A 17177-nucleotide genomic window follows, 5' to 3' on the forward strand; every position below is an offset into this window, starting at 1 on the left:
CACTTTGTATGCTCTAGTATTTGATGTAATAGTTTCCTTGACCTCTTTTCTTAACCAAAAAGTTCACAATTTTCATCTTTCTGATTAGGATACATTGCTGATGAGTGTTATGAACTAAAATCAGCTACTGCTCACGCACTGACATACTTGTCCAGTCCATTTAAACAACCTGATGTTTGGACAATTTAAACGTCAGGCCAGATGGATTGAAAAGGCAGGGTGTCAGGACCAGAGATGAGGATCAGGCCAGTTCTGCTTACTGCTTCAAGATGTTTATTCAGCTCTGTGGTGAACTGAGGCTGAAGCTGTGGCCTGCTCCGGGCTTTGTGTCTATGGACTCACGCTCATCCTGAATGGTTGGGGGGTGGGAATCAAATTGAAAGACTAGGAGAGAAGAGGTTAGTTCACAAATAGAGAAAGCTAGTAGACAGTGTGTGAGGGAGGATAGGCAGGGGACAGAGAACGGGAGCACTCAGACCGAAGATGTAGGGGAGAAGGAAGAAAAAGATAATAAAGTTGTTTGCACCATTAGGGATAAACAGAGAGTAAGAGGTAGAGAGTTTCTTAAATGCATCTATTTTAATGCTAGGAGCATTACAAAAAAGGTGGCTGAGCTTAGAGCATGGATTGATACCTGGAAATATGATGTTGTAGCTATTAGTGAAACATGGTTGCAGGAGGGGTGTGATTGTCAACTAAATATTCCTGGATTTTGTTGCTTCAGGTGTTATAGAAGTGGAGGGGCAAGAGGGGGAGGTGTTGCATTGCTTGTCAGAGAAAATATTACAGCAGTGCTCTGACAGGATAGATTAGAGGGCACCTCTAGGGAGGCTATTTGGGTGAATTGAGGAATGGGAAAGGTGTAGTAACGCTTATAGGGGTGTATTATAGACCACCTAATGGGGAGCGAGAATTGGAGGACCAAACTTGTAAGGAGATAGCAGATATTTGTAGTAAGCACAGGATTGTGATTGTGGGAGATTTTAATTTTCCACACATTGACTGGGAAGCACATTCTGTAAAAGGGCTGGATGGTTTGGAGTTTGTAAAATGTGTGCAGGATAGTTTTTTGCAGCAATACATAGAGGTACCAACTAGAGAAGGGGCAGTGTTGGATCTCCTGTTAGGGAATGAGACAGGTCAGGTGACGGAGGTATGTGTTGGGGAGCAATTGGGGTCCAGTGATCACAATGCTATTTGTTTCAATATAATTATGGAGAAGTATAGGACTGGACCCACGGTTGAGATTTTTGATTGGAGATCTTTGAGGAGATGCGAAAGGATTTAGAAGGAGTGGATTGGGACAATTTGTTTTATGGTAAGGATGTAATAGAGAAATGGAGGTCATTTAAATGTGAAATTTTGAGGGTACAGAATCTTTATGTTCCTGTTAGGTTGAAAGTTTGAGACAGCCATGGTTTTCAAGGGATATTGGAAACTTGGTCAGAAAAAGAGAGAGATCTACAATAAATATAGGCAGCTTGGAGTAAATGAGGTGCTCAAGGAATATAAAGAATGTAAAAAGAATCTTAAGAAAGAAATTAGAAAAGCTAAAAGAAGATACGAGGCTGCTTTGGCAAGTAAGGTGAAAATAAATCCAAAGGGTTTCTATTACTAGCAAGAGGATAGTGAGGGATAAAATTGGTTCCTTAGAGAATCAGAGTGGACGGCTATGTGCAGAGCCAAAAGAGATGGGGGAGATTTTGAACAATTTCTTTTCTTCGGTATTCACTAAGGAGAAGGATACTGAATTGTGTAAGGTAAGGGAAACAGATAGGAAAGTTATGGAAACTATGATGATTAAAGAAGAGGAAGTACTGGCGCTTTTAAGGCATATAAAAGTGGATAAGTCTCCGGGTCCTGACAGGATATTCCCTAGTACCTTCAAGGAAGTTAGTGTGGAAATAGCAGGAGCTCTGACAGAAATATTTCAAATGTCATTAGAAACAGGGCTGGTGCCGAAGGATTGGCGTATTGCTCATGTGGTTCCATTGTTTAAAAAGGGTTCTAAGAGTAAATCTAGCAATTATCGGCCTGTGAGTTTGACGTCAGTGGTGGGTAAATTGATGGAAAGTATTCTTAAAGATGGTATATATAATTATCTGGATAGACAGGTTCTGATTGGGAACAGTCAACATAGATTTGTGCGTGGAAAGTCATGTTTGACAAACCTTATTGAATTTTTTGAAGAGGTTACTAGGAAAGTTGACGAGGGTAAAGTGGTGGATGTTATCTATATGGACTTCAGTAAGGCCTTTGACAAGGTTCCACACGGAAGGTTGGTTAGGAAGTTAGGTATTAATATTGAAGTAGTAAAATGGATTCAGCAGTGGCTAGATGGGAGATGCCAGAGAGTAGTGGTGGATAACTGTTTGTCAGATTGGAGGCCGGTGACTACTGGTGTGCCTCAGGGATCTGTACTGGGTCCAATGTTGTTTGTCATATACATTAATGATCTGGATGATGGGTGGTAAATTGGATTAGGTATGCAGATGATACTAAGATAGGTGGAGTTGTGGATAATGAAGTAGGTTTTCAAAGCTTGCAGAGAGATTTAGGCCAGTTAGAAGAGTGGGCTGAAAGATGGCAGATGGAGTTTAATGCTGATAAATGTGAGATGCTACATTTTGGTAGGACTATTCAAAATAGGACATACATGGTAAATGGTAGGGCATTAAAGAATGCAGTAGAACAGAGGGATCTAGGAATGATGGTGCATAGTTCCCTGAAGGTGGAATCTCACGTGGATAGGGTGGTGAAGAAAGCTTTTGGTATGCTGGCCTTTATAAATCAGAGCATTGAGTATAGAAGTTGGGATGTAATGTTGAAATTGTACAAGGCATTGGTAAGGCCAAATTTGGAGTATTGTGTACAGTTCTGGTCACCGAATTATAGGAAAGATATCAACAAAATTGAGAGGGTACAGAGAAGATATACTAGAATGTTACCTGGGTTTCATCTCCTAAGTTACAGAGAAAGGTTGAACAAGTTGGGTCTTTATTCTTTGGAGCGTAGAAGGTTGATGGGGGACTTGACAGAGGTATTTAAAATTATGAGAGGGATAGATAGAGCTGACATGGATAGGCTTTTTCTATCGAGAGTGGGGGAGATTCAAACAAGAGGATGTGAGTTGAGAGTTAAAGGGCAAAAGTTTAGGGATAACATGAGGGGGAACTTCTTTACTCAGAGAGTGGTGGCTGTGTGGAACGAGCTTCCAGTGGAAGTGGTTGAGGCAGGTTCGATGTTGTCGTTTAAAGTTAAATTGGATAGATATATGGACAGGAAAGGAATGGAGGGTTATGGGCTGAGTGCAGGTCAGTGGGATTAGGTGAGAGTAAGTGTTCGGCATGGACTAGAAGGGCCGAGATGGCCTGTTTCCGTGCTGTAATTGTTATATGGTTATATGAATGCTATTTGCTTACTTTTATTGTTTGCATGATTTGCTTTTTTCTCTCTTGGCATGTTAGGTGTTTGACTGTCTTTTTTATGGGATCTTTTGGCTCTCTTTTGTAAGAGTTGTGTAATGTATGCATAGTTTGATAATAAATGTATTTTGAACTTTGATCAACTCATTGTAATTACCCTTATATAAGTTGACTGATACTGTGTTTGGGCACAAAGTGTTTGTCCTCAAAATGCATTTTTAATTCTACCATGTTCTTATACCAGTCCCAACATATCTCTTAATTGCAAGTTGTCTTATTAATTGTATTTCATTACAAAAGAAAAATATGAAAGTTTAGATTCTGTCCATATTGCTCTGCAAAACAATCCTTCATGAACTTTACAAATTCCTCCTCCATAGTACCCTCACCTGTTTAGATTAGTCCAATCAATGTACAGGTTAAAATCATCCATGATGATCATTGTTCCTTTCAAACATTCTTTAATATTTGCCAATTTATCTTTTGTCCTATGTGTAGCAATTTTCTTGGGGGGCCCGTTTTTGTCTCCTTACCACTCCAAATTATTCCATATTGCTCTCTATTATATCATTGGGTAATATAATAGGTGACAGATAACACATATTGTTCATATATTCCAGATGGGGACCAAATATCCTTGCTAGAGCTGTTGGGAAGGGTTTAAACTAGTTTGGCAGGGGGCGGGGGTGGTGGGAACTGAAATGATAGGCTGTAGATACTGATGTTGGTTTACAAACAGAGGTAGTGTATAATGAGACTGTCAGACAGATGATAGGGCAAAATTGCGGTCAGTGGGATGTGTTGCAGTGTAACGGGGGACAAAATTAAAAGGGTGACAAATACAGGACAGAAGGTGTTATATTTGAATGCCCGCAGTACACAAAATAAGGTAGATGATCTTGTAGAGATTGGCAGGTATGACATTGTGTGATTCACAGAGTCATGGCTGAAAGATAGTGGTAGTTGGGAGCTTAATATCCAAGGATCCACAATCTATTGAAAGGACAGGCAGATAGGCAGAGGAAGAGGAATGCTCTGCTCGTAAAAAAATGAAATCAGATCTTTAGAGGTGACATAGGACAATGTGGAATCCTTGTGGGTAGAGTTAAGAAACTGCAAGGGTAAGAAGATCCTGATGACATGTTACTTACAGGCCTCTGAACAGTAGTCAGGATGTGGTCTACAAATTACAGTGGGAGATAGAAAAAGCATGTCAAAAAGGCAATGTTATATTAGTCATGGGGGGTTTTCAATATGCAATTTATGGAATGCCTCCAAGATGGCTTTTTAGAGCAGCTTGTGGTTGAGTCCACTAGGGGATCAGCAATTCTGGATTGGGTGTTGTAGAATGAACCAGATATGATTAGGGAGCTTAAGGTAAAGGAAGCCTTAGGAAACAATATGTTAGAATTCACAGTGCAATTTGAGAGGGAGAAACTAAAGTCACATGCATTGGTATTACAGTGGAGTAAAGGAGATTACAGAGACCTGAGAGAGGAGTTGGCCAAAGTTGATTTGAAGGGGACACTCGCAGGGATATCAACAGAGCAGCAATGGCTGGAGTTTCAGGATGCAATTCAGAAGGCGTAGAATAGATACATCCCAAAGAAGAGAAAGAGGGCATATAACAGGGCAAAAAATAGTGGGAAGTTAAAGGATTGGGAAACTTTTAAAAACCGGAAGACAATTAGAAAAAACTATAAGGAAATAAGATGAAACGTGAAGGTAAGTTAGCCAATAATATCAAAAATGATGCCAAAAGTTCTTTTCAGATATATAAGAAGTAAAAAAAGAGTGAGAGTACATATTGGATAGATGGAAAATGACACTGTAGAGATAGAAATAGGGACAAGGAAATGGCAGACAAACTGAATAAGTATTTTGCTTCAGTCTTCACTGTGGAATACATCAGTAATGTGCCAGAGGTTTGACAGTGTCAAGGGGCAGAAGTGAGCGCACTTGCTATCACTAGTAAGATGGTACTTGGAAACCGAAAGGTCTTAAGGTAGATAAGTCACCTGGACCTGATGGACTACACCTCGGGATTCTAAAAGAGGTAGCTGATGGAATTGCGGAGACATTAGTAATGATCTTTCAAGAATCCACAGAATCTGGCATGGTTCTGGAGGACTGGAAAATTGCAAATGTCACTCCACTCTTCAAGAAGGGAGAAGAAAGGAAATTATGGGCCACTTAGCCTGACCTCCATGCTTGGGAAGATGTTGAAGGCAATTGTTAAGGATGTGGTTTCGAGGTTCTTGGAGGCATGTGACAAAATAGGTTTCCTTGAGAGAAAACCTTGCTTGACAAATCTGTTGGAATTCTTTGAAGAAATAGCAAGCAGGATAGTCAAAGGAGAATCAGTGGATGTTGTGTACTTGGATTTTCATAACACATTTGACAAAGTGACACCATGAGGTTGCTAAACAAGATAGGAGCCCAGGATATTACAGGAAAGATAGTGGCATGGATAGAGGATTGGCTGATTGGCGGGAGGCAAAGAATGGCCTCCTTCTTGCCTTTTCTGGTTGGCTGCTGATGACTAATGGTGTTCTGCAGAGGTCAGTGTTAGGACCTCTTCCTTTTGCATTATATGTCAATGATTTGTATGATGGAATTGTTGACTTTGTAGCCATGTTTGTGGATGATACGAAGATAGGTGGAGGGGCAGGTAGTGTTGAAGAGCAGAGATGTAGCAGAAGGACTTAGACAGATTATAAGGTTCATCCATTGTCATCCTAGGCCTGAATCAACGTAGTAGTAGTATCGTCATCGATGAAGACCTCAACACCATTAGTACTTCTTACGAGGTTGAGTTGCTAGCTCGATGTTCAACCCAGCACGGAGGGAGAGCGTGCAAGGGAGCCGGCCCAGCCGGATTCAAACTCGGGACCTCTCGCCCCGAAGTTCAGCGCTGATGCCACTACGCCACCAGCCAGCTTTGATGGTGTTGAGACTAGCGCTTGATTTGGATTTAAGTGAGGAAGAGGTGCGCAGCGTCAGCCTCACTGTCTCTTCCCAATTCCCATCTGGATCCAGTGGCAAGACAAGAGTCGAGACGGCTGGAGATGGAACTAGGTGCAGCGGATGACCAGGACATCCTCTCTGTCTTATCATGCTCTACACATTCCATTATGCTTGCAGAGACCGCCTTCTTGACTGTTGGACCTTCCACTGGTCTCAACTGCTCAATCCGCCGGAGTCTGTCTTCACATGCTGGGATAGACAGATTAGGAGAATGGGCAAAGAGGTAGCAGTTAGAAAACAGTGTGGAGAAATGTCTGATAATGAACTTTGGTGGAGGGAATAAAAGCATGAACTATTTTCTAAACAGAGAGAAAATGAAAATATCCAAGGTGCAAAGGGATTTGGGAGTCCTCTTGCAGGGTTCCCTAAAGGGTAACTTGCAGGTTGAGACAGTGGTGAGGAAGGCAAGTGCAATGCTAGCATTCATTTTATTTCAGGAGGACTAGAATATAAAAGCAAAGATGTAATACTGAGGCTGCATAAGGCACTTATGAGGCTTCACTTGGAGTATTGTGATTTAAGAAAGGATGTGCTGACATTGGAGAAGGTTCAGCAGAACTTCGTCAGAATGGTTTCAGCAATGAAAGGGTTATCACATGAGCAGCTATTGAAGCTCTGGAATTTAGAAGCATAGAGGGGATCTCATTAAACCTATTGAATGTTGAAAGGCCTGGATAAAGTGGGTGTGAACAGGTTGTTTCCTTTGGTGCGGCGGGCGGCGGGTCTAGGACCAGAAGGCACAGTCTTAAGATGGGACTTCCATTTAGAACAGAAATGAAGATGGATTTCTTTAGCCAGAGTGTGGTGAATCTGTGGAACTTGTTGCCACAAGTGGCTGTGGAGGCCAGGTAATTGGGTGGAATTAGGTGGAGGTTGATAAGTTCTTGATTAGTCAGGGTGTGAAGATTATGAGGAGAAGGCAGAAGAATGGGTTGAAGAGGGAAATGGATCAGCCATGATGAAAAGGTGGAGCAAACCCGATTGGCAGAATATCCCAATTCTGCTCCTGCATCTTATAGTCTTATAATAGAAACTCTTCTACTTCATTCACAAGCACCATCATTGAGTTGTTGTGTTCACTTTAAGAGATGGTGTTTGACATAATGACATTAGTGTAAGGTGACTGCTTTTGGTTTGTTCATAATGGAAGTAAAGGACTGTGGTTTTTGTTGAGCACATAAAATGACTCTCACATGTTTTATTCACAAGACCTTACAATACCATTGCATTGGTACTTTCCCTGAATGATAATATCCTATCTTTTTTATTTCCGATGCTTTTGGAATATTGAACAAACCTGGAGTATTGAATTGCCTTTCCTGGTCATTCTGCAAACACACCTCTCTAATAGCTTTTAAATATCTAATTTCTATTTTACCATTAGCTCATCCATCTAGTTACAAATACTGCATGCACTTTGTTCTCATAAAAATACTGAACTTTGACTTTTTACAATTTTTAACCTACTCTTGATTCAATTTCTGCTGTAATTTTACTTATAATTTCTGTCCCTTTATCTCATGGTTTGATTTTTATTCACCTTTCACTATCCTGTGCCAACAATTTCTCATTGCCTTTCAATTTATTAAACATCCTGTCACCTGAACCCCAGCTTCCCGACATAATTAGTGTAAAGCATTCTCTATAACCCTAATTATGCAATTTGCAATACTACTTCTCCCAGCAGAGTTCACAAGAAGACATTCTCAACTGAAGAGCTTTCTCTCTATCCCACACTAGTGCCAGGGTCCATGAATTAGAACACAAACTAGAGAAAATCTGCAGATGCTGCAAATCTGAGCAACACACACAAAATGCTGGAGGAACTCTGCAGGCCAGGCATCATCTATGAAAAAAAGTGCAGTTGATGTTTTGGACTGAAACCCTTTGGCAGGACTGGAGAAAAAAAAAGCTAAGGAGTAGATTTGAAAGGTGGGTGGAGGGGAGAGAGAAACACCAGGTTATAGGTGAAACTTGGAGGGGAGGGATGAAGCAAAGAGCTAGGAAATGTATTGGTGATAGAGACAGAAGGCCATGGAAGAAAGAAAAAATGGGGGGGGGGAGGAAAGAGCACCATGAATTAAAAACCATTTCTTTCATATGTTCACTTGTCAAATCTTATTTACTCTCTGCCGATTTGCATGTGCTCAGGTAATAATCTGACAATTATAACCTTCGTGATCTTGCTTTCTCATTTTGCACATAGCTAATCATAATTCCCTGGCAAAACTTCCTTCTTAGTCCTACTACCTGGACCAGCATTTCTAAGTTATTTTCAGAGCTTGCTTGAAAAAAAATGTAGCCTCTTCACTGACTTTAATGCAAAGGAGAAGCTTCTCATATGGTCTCTTCATTGGCAGCACGAGGAAGCCAACAAGAACCGAAGTTCTCCTTTTCCCTATTGCCCAGCAATGTGCTCTATCAAGCACCCCTTTCCCCATCTGTGGTCAAGTCTGAAGTCCTAGATCAGGCACACAGAACTAGAGTCACCCTCAACCCTAAAGGATTGTGCAAGATCTACTAACTGCTCTAAGTATGGGTTAATTAGGACATTGTATAGCTGCAACATAACTTGCCATTTGTGTAACCGTCTTTCATGCCGTTTACTTCAGTAATGTACTCTAGTCCTGGATCACCCTGCATTTAGAGATTAACATTCTATTATTAAGCAATTTTCTATGATACATTATTGATTAATTTAAGAATTACTCATTCAATCCACAAGGGTCTAAAATAGTTAACCACAAATAGAAACATAGAAAACCTACAGCACTATACAGGCCCTTCTGCCAACAAAGTTGTGCTGAACATGTCCTTACTTTAGAAATTACCTAGGGTTACTCATAGCTCTCTATTTTGCTAAGCGCCATGTACCTATCCAGGAGTCTCTTAAAAGACCCTATCGTATCCGCCTCCACCACCGTCGCCGGCAGCCCATTCCATGCATTCACCACTCTCTGCGTAAACAACTTACTCCTGACATCTCACACTGAACCTACTTCAAAGCACCTTAAAACTGTGCCCTCTCATGCTAGTCATTTCAGGCCTGGGAAAAAGCCTCTGACTATCCACATGAATGATGCTTTTCATCATATTACACACCTCTATCAGGTCACTTCTCATCTTCCATTGCTTCAAGGAGAAAAGGCCAAGTTCACTCAACCTATTTTCATAAGGCATGCTCCCCAATCCAGGCCACATCCTTGTAAATGTCCTCTGCACCCTTTCTATATTTCCACATCCTTTCTGTAGTGAGGTGACCAGAACTGAGCACAGTACTCCAAATGGGGTCTGACCTATATAGCTGCAACATTACCTCTCGGCTCCTAAACTCAATCCCACGGTTGATGAAGGCCAATGCACCGTGTGCCTTCTTAACCAGAGTCAACCTGCATAGCAGCTTTGAATGTCCTATGGATTTGGGCCCCAAGATCCCTCTGATCCTCCACACTACCAAGAGTCTTACTATTAATACTATATTCTGCCATCATATTTGACCTACCGAAATGAACCACTTCACACTTATCTGGGTTGAACTCCATCTGTCACTTCTCAGCCCAGTTTCGCATCATATCAATGTCCCACTGTAACCTCTGACAGCCCTCCACACTATCAACAACACTCCCAACCTTTATGTCATTGGCAAATTTACTAACCCATCCCTCCACTTCCTCATCCAGGTCATTTATAAAAATCACAAAGAGTTGGGGTCCCAGAACAGACCCCTGAGGCACACCAGTGGTCACCGACCTTCATGCAGAATATGACCTGTCTACAACCACTCTTTGTCTTCTGTGGGCAAGCCAGTGCTGGATCCACAAAGCAATGTCCCCTTGTATCCCATGCCTCCTTACTTTCTCAATAAGCCTTGCATGGGGTACCTTATCAAATGCCTTGCGAAATCTATATACACTACATCTACTACTCTACCTTCATCAATGTGTTTAGTCACATCTTCAAAACATTCAATCAGGCTCGTAAGACACAACCTGCCTTAAAGAAAGCCATACTGACTATTCCTTATCATATTATACCTCTCCAAATGTTCATTAATCCTGCCTCTCGGGATCTTCTCCATCAATTTACCAACCACTGAAGTAAGACTCACTGGTCTATAATTTCCTGGGCTATCCCTACTCCCTTTCTTGAATAATGGAACAACATCCACAACCCTCCAATCCTCTGGAACCTCTCCCGACCCCACTGATGATGCAAAGATCATCTCCAGAGGCTCAGCAATCTCCTCCCTCGTCTCCCACAGTAGCCTGTGGTACATCTCATCCGATCCCCGTGACTTATCCAACTTGATGCTTTCCAAAAGCTCCATTACATCCTCTTTCTTAATAACTACATGCTCAAGCTTTTCAGTCCTCTGTAAGTCATGCCTACAATCGCCAAAGTCCTTTTCCAAAGAGGAAGAAAGATTCTAAGGGGAGTAAGGGGCGACTGTGGATGACAAGGGAAGTCAAGGACAGTATAAAAATAAAAGAGAGGGAGTATAACATAGTAAGGATGAGCGGGAAGCCAGAGGATTGGGAGACATTTAAGGAACAACAGGAGATAACTAAAAAGGCAATACAGGGGGAAAAGATGAGGTACAAAGGTAAGCTAGCCAAGAATATAAAGGAGGATAGTAAAAGCTTCTTTAGGTATGTGAAGAGGAAAAAATTAGTTAAGAACAAAGTTGGGCCCTTGAAGACAGAAACGGGTGAAATTATTATGGGGAACAAGGAAATGGCAGACGAGCTGAATAGGTACTTTGGATCTGTCTTCACCAGAGAAGACACAAACAATCTCCCAGATGTAATAGTGGCCAGAGGGCCTAGGGTAACAGAGGAACTGAGGGAATTTCGCATTAGGCAGAAAATGGTGTTGGGTAAAATGATGGGACTGAAGGCTGATAAACCCCCAGGGCCTGATGGTCTGCATCCCAGGGTACTTAAGGAGGTGGCTCTAGAAATTGTGGATGCATTGGTAATCATTTCCCAATGTTCTATAGATTCAGGATCAGTTCCTGTGGATTGGAGGGTAGCCAATGTTATCCCACTTTTTAAGAAAAGAGGGAGAGAGAAAACAGGAAATTATAGACTAGTTAGTCTGACATCAGTGGTGGGGAAGATGCTGGAGTCAATTATAAAAGATGAAATTACGACACATTTGGATAGCAGTGGCAGGATAGGTCCGAGTCAGTATAGATTTAGGAAGGGGAAATCATGCTTGACTAATCTTCTGGAATTTTTTGAGGATGTAACTGTGAAAATGGACATGGGAAAGCCAGTGGATGTAGTGTACCTGGATTTTCAGAAAGCCTTTGAAAAGGTCCAATGTAGGAGGTTAGTGGGCAAAATTAGATCACATGGTATTGGGGGTAGGGTACTGACATGGATAGAAAATTGGTTGGCAGACAGGAAATAAAGAGTAGGGATTAACGGGTCCTTTTCAGAATGGCAGGCAGTGACTAGTGGGGTACCGCAAGGCTCGGTGCTGGGACCACAGCTATTTACAATATACATTAATGATTTAGATGAAGCGATTAAAAGTAACATTAGCAAATTTGCAGATGACACAAAGCTGGGTGACAGTGTGAAATGTGAGGAGGATGTTATGAGAATGCAGGGTGACTTGGACAGGTTGGGTGAGTGGGCAGATGCAGTTTAATGTGGATAAATATGAGGTTATCCACTTTGGTGGCAAGAACAGGAAGGCAGATTACTATCTGAATGGTGTCAAGCTAGGAAAAGGGGAAGTCACTGAAAGTAAGCATACAGGTACCGCAGGCAGTGAAGAAAGCTAATGGTACGTTGGCCTTCATAACAAGGGGAGTTGAGTATAGGAGCAAAGAGGTCCTTCTGCAGTTGTACAAGGCCCTGTTGAGACCCCACCTGGAGTATTGTGTGCAGTTTTGGTCTCCAAATTTGAGGAAGGACATTCTTGCTATGGAGGGAGTGCAGCGTAGGTTCACTGGGATAATTCCAGGAATGGCGGGACTGTCATATGTTGAAAGATTGGAGCAACTGGGGTTGTATACACTGGAATTTAGAAGGATGAGAGGGGATCTGATTGAAACATATAAGATTATTAAGGGATTGGACACGCTAGAGCCTGGAAACATGTTCCCGATGTTGGGGGAATCCAGAACCAGAGGCCACAGTTTAAGAATAATGGGTAGACCATTTAGAACGGAGTTGAGGAAAAACTTTTTCACACAGAGGGTTGTTGATCTGTGGAATGCTCTGTCTCAGAAGGAAGTGGAGGCCAATTCTCTGGATTCTTTCAAGAAAGAGTCAGATAGAGCTCTTAAAGATAGCAGAGTCAAGGGATATGGGGAAAAGGCAGGAACAGGGTACTGATTGTGGGTGATCAGCCATGATCACAGTGAATGGTGGTGCTGGCTCAAAGGGCCGAATGGCCTACTCCTGCACCTATTGTCTATTGTATACTGAAGCAAAGTAATCATTAAGTACCTCTGCTATCTCCTCTGGTTCCATACACACTTTTCCACTGTTACACTTAATTGGTCCTATTCTCTCACATCTTACCCTCTTGCTCTTCACATACTTGTAGAATGCCTTGGGGTTTTCCTCAATCCTGTCCGCCAAGGCCTTCTCGTGGCCCCTTCTGACTCCGCTAATTTCATTTTTAAGCTCCTTCCTGCTAGTCTTATAATCTTCTAGAAAACCGCTATCATTACCTAGTCCTTTGAACCTTTCGTAAGCTTTTCTTTTCTTCTTGACTAGATTTACAACAGTCTTTGTACACCACGGTTCCTGTACCCTACCATCCTTTCCCTGTCTCATTGGAATGTACCTATGCAGAACCCCACACAAATATCCCGTGAACATTTGCCACATTTCTTCCGTACATTTCCCTGAGAACATCTGTTTCCAATTTATGCTTCCAAGTTCCTGCCTGATAGCCTCATATTTCTCCTTACTCCAGTTAAATGCTTTCCTAACTTGTCTGTTTCTATCCCTCTCCAATGCTATGGCAAATATCCCCAATATTTATATCTGTGCACTTGTACTGCTTCTGTGACACTGTAATTTCCTCTGGGATCAATAAAGTATCTATCGATCTACCATTATCTGTAGTGGTTTGTACCAGGTTTAAATAATTTAAAAAATATTTTAGTGTTTAGTTATAACTCAGTTTCTTCAAATTTTAAGAACATATTAAATTATAAAATATTAATGTAAATATCCAGGATGTTTATTGGATCTGCAATTATTTTCTAAATATATAACAATGACATGGAAGGCCACAACCAAGGTATTTGAAAGGCAAAGATGTCAGTGTTGTGGATGTCAACTTTAAATTAGAAGATTAGGCAATTGGGTAAAACTGGAAAATGTACTGAGGCCGTAATATCTCGTCTAGCCTCCCACAAAGTCCAAGGGTGCATTCGGTAAAGCCTGCAGGTTTATCCACCTTAATGTTTTGCACGACAGCAAACACCCCCTCCTTGGCAAAATGAATGTTCTACAAGACAGCACTTATCTCTTGAGCAACCATGATTTGCTTAGTAAATATTGAGGAGAAATATTTCTTAAAAATCCCACCCATTTCCTGCAGCTCCAAGACATAGACCACCCTGCTGATCTCTAAGCTGACTATTCTTTCCCTAGCTGCTCATTTACTCTTAAAATAACTATGGGAACTCTTGGGATTGTCCTTAACCTGACCTGCCAGATCCATCTCATTCCTTCTCTTTGCCTTCCTGATTTCCCTCTTAAACTATTTATACTCATCAAAGGAATCACTTGCATTCAACTTCCTACTTTTTTTAACCAGGGCATCTATATTTCTCATCAGCCAAGGTTCCCTTAACTTGCCAGCTTCACCCTTTATCTACATTTGTGAGCAATTACCGGTTAAGATGGTGCTACTAAACATGTACGACAGTTTCTTGGTGGTCAAACAGCTAAGAAATTTGACTAAAACATCACTAAAAATACCTTTTCTGAGGTAAATTGTGTTAAATTATTGCTACAAATAGTGAAGGGATGAGTAATGGCGAGGCGAGTTCGGGGAATGAATCAATGTAGATTGAGTTCTGATGCCCAGGGTGTGAGATTGGATCACTATGGGCACTGAGCTGATTTTGAAGAGCTTGAAAGTGGCTTCAGGCTGGGTGACAGGAACTGGGCCCGAGCAAGTCGCTGGGCAATGAAATCTTGGCCCGGAGCAAGTCACTCTGCAGCATGATCTAGGCCCGAGGCCTTTTGCAACAGTGGTGCCTGGGTCCTAGTGCAATGTACGATTCGCTGTTTAGACAATTTAAATGCCGACCCAGATCAGAGGTGAGAGCCAACTTTGCTCACTCTCCATGATGTTCATTCCTCTCTCCAGGGTGCCAGAGCCTTTTGCTATTCCATCGTTTGGTCAATTTAAATGCCAGCCCACAGAGACCGAAAAGACAGGGTGTCGGTCGGGGCGAGAGCCGAATTCACTCGTTCTCCACAATGGACATCTCCATGGCACTGAAAACTGCCCCAGCTGCTATGTTCCGTGTCTGCTAATATGATGAACTGATAAGCGAGGGCTTGGGCTCCGGGGTTCAAATCTGAGGACTTTTTTTGGTTTGGAATGCTGTTGTTCGCTTCATGACTTGTTTTTTTTTCTTTCTCTTGTGCACCGAGTGTTAGTCTTTTATTTATATATTTTTTCTTTAAATTGGGTTATTTCAGATTTCTTGCTTTGTGGCTACCTGCGAGCAAGCAAATCTCAAGGTTGTTTAATTTATACGTTCTTTGATAATAAATGTAATTGAATCTTAATAAGAACATGCTGCTGCTGGATTCTCAATATCATAAATCAGAGAAAGCAAACAAATCAAGCACACAAATTAATATGTATGCATATTATTAATTACAGGCTGGGATGTTATCAAAGATGATGAGACGGGACAGGTGAAGTGATCCCGAGTCTGTGTGGCACTGTGGTACAACAGTCACTGCTGTCACCTCATGCTCCAGCAGTCTTTCAGTCCTGTCTGTGTGGAGATTGCAGATTTTCCCTGCAACCATATAAATTTGCTCCGAGCACTCCAATTTATCTCCATGTCCTAAAGATAAGCCGGAAGGTTAATTGGCCACTGTAAATTATCCTGTGATGATGAGTGGCAAAAGAATCAGAAAGTTAATGGACACGTAATGAGAATAAATTGCAAGTTTATGGGGAAATAAGGGGAGGAATGTGACTGATCGGATTACTTTTCTGGGAGCTGCCATAGCCCACCTTCCACATCATAATAAGCAAAGAAAAATCTGTAAGAAGGTGTAAAAAGTGTGGATCATTTGTAAACAGGGAGGGAGGGAGGAATGGGGCTTGTTTTGCTGTTTATTATGTTCTGTGTTGTGCTGCTGAACCGTGAGGACATGCTACGTGGTGCCAGGATGTGTGGCCGCACTTACAGCCCTCTTGAGGCACCCCTTATAAAACAGAAATCCAGACAAGTGCAAACATAATACAAACTAATGAACACATTGAAACGTTCAAAGGACACTTTAATCACATATATACAAATAGAAAGTTTGAAAAAAACTAGAACAATGGAAAACTGCTGAAGGAAAAGGGTTAGCTGTACAACTCAGGCAATCCAACCACGAGCTTCTATCACGTACTTGTGTTTGGGAATGCAACAGGTAGGATAGGGATCACAAACATAAGATGGAGATTGCAAGTTATTTCAGGCATAAACGTTAACATCTGCACACAGCCTATACTAAAAATTATGGGGTTAGAGTTCCTCAGAAGACAACAAACTCATCCTGTCCCTTTTGACCCTCACCAATTTTTAATCGAAGTACCATAGATCCTATTCAGATGCAAAGAGGCTTGGTATGGTAACTGCTGTGCAAGAAACTGCAGAATTACAGACACCGCTGAGCACATCACAGGAATTAGCCTCTCCTCCATGGACTCTGTCCAGACCTTACTGCTTCAGTAAAGCAGCCAGAATTGTCAAAGATCCCACACACCCTGGACATTCTCTTCTTCAACCCTTCCATCAGGCAGAAGATATGAAAGGCTGAAATCACGTACCAACAGGCTCAAGGACAGTTTCTATCCCACTGTTACAATGTTTCCCTGGAATAATAAGATGCACTTTCTGACCTCATAATCCACCTCTCTGTGGCATTGCACCTGTCTGACTGTTCTGCACTTTGTAATGCTACACTTTATTCTGCATTCTGTTCTATTTTACAGTTCTATCTTATACTACCTCAATGCACTGCTGTAATAAATTGATCTGTATAGAGGGCATGCAAGTGTTTCACTGTACCTTTGCACGTGACCAACTTACTTCCTGTCCCTTTCCTCCCACCCCCAAACCCTAACTGGTGTCCACTCCCTTCCCAAAGCCTGTTAGCTAATCCACTCTTCCCCGTTCACTCCCTCAAAGCCGACCCGTACTCCACTCCCTAACCCATCTCCAACGAATCCCTAGCCCCAGTACTCTCCAAACTCCTCCCCAAGTTGCCTCCTACCCCACTCTCCTCCTCCGCAAAAGCCCCTAATACTTCTCTCCCCTCTCCCTCCTCTAAAGCCCGTTTCCCCCTTTCCCTACTCCGATAAGACCTTGCTTACCCACTCCTTGCCCCAACCCAAGCCCACCCTCATTCCCAATCCTTTCTTCTCCCCCGCCTCCATCCCATTTCCTCCTCCTGCTGCTGTAGTGTACGTCCCACAGCTGAGTCCGGCGACCCCCATCCTTCCCGAGAC

The 17177-nt window shown here is 42.1% G+C and overlaps 1 long non-coding RNA gene across 1 annotated transcript in view; it reads left to right on the forward strand.

Moving 5' to 3' along the window:
- LOC134357758 (uncharacterized) overlaps nt 1–14848 on the forward strand; it is a 38604-nt gene extending 23756 nt beyond the window's left edge. Inside the window, exon 3 of the long non-coding RNA XR_010020720.1 lies at nt 14802–14848. This is a non-coding gene — a long non-coding RNA (uncharacterized LOC134357758). The remainder of the gene's footprint in view (nt 1–14801) is intronic.
- The last annotated feature ends 2329 nt before the right edge of the window (nt 14849–17177 follow it).

Source organism: Mobula hypostoma, chromosome 17 (assembly GCF_963921235.1).
Source record: "Mobula hypostoma chromosome 17, sMobHyp1.1, whole genome shotgun sequence".
Lineage (NCBI taxonomy): Eukaryota > Metazoa > Chordata > Chondrichthyes > Myliobatiformes > Myliobatidae > Mobula > Mobula hypostoma.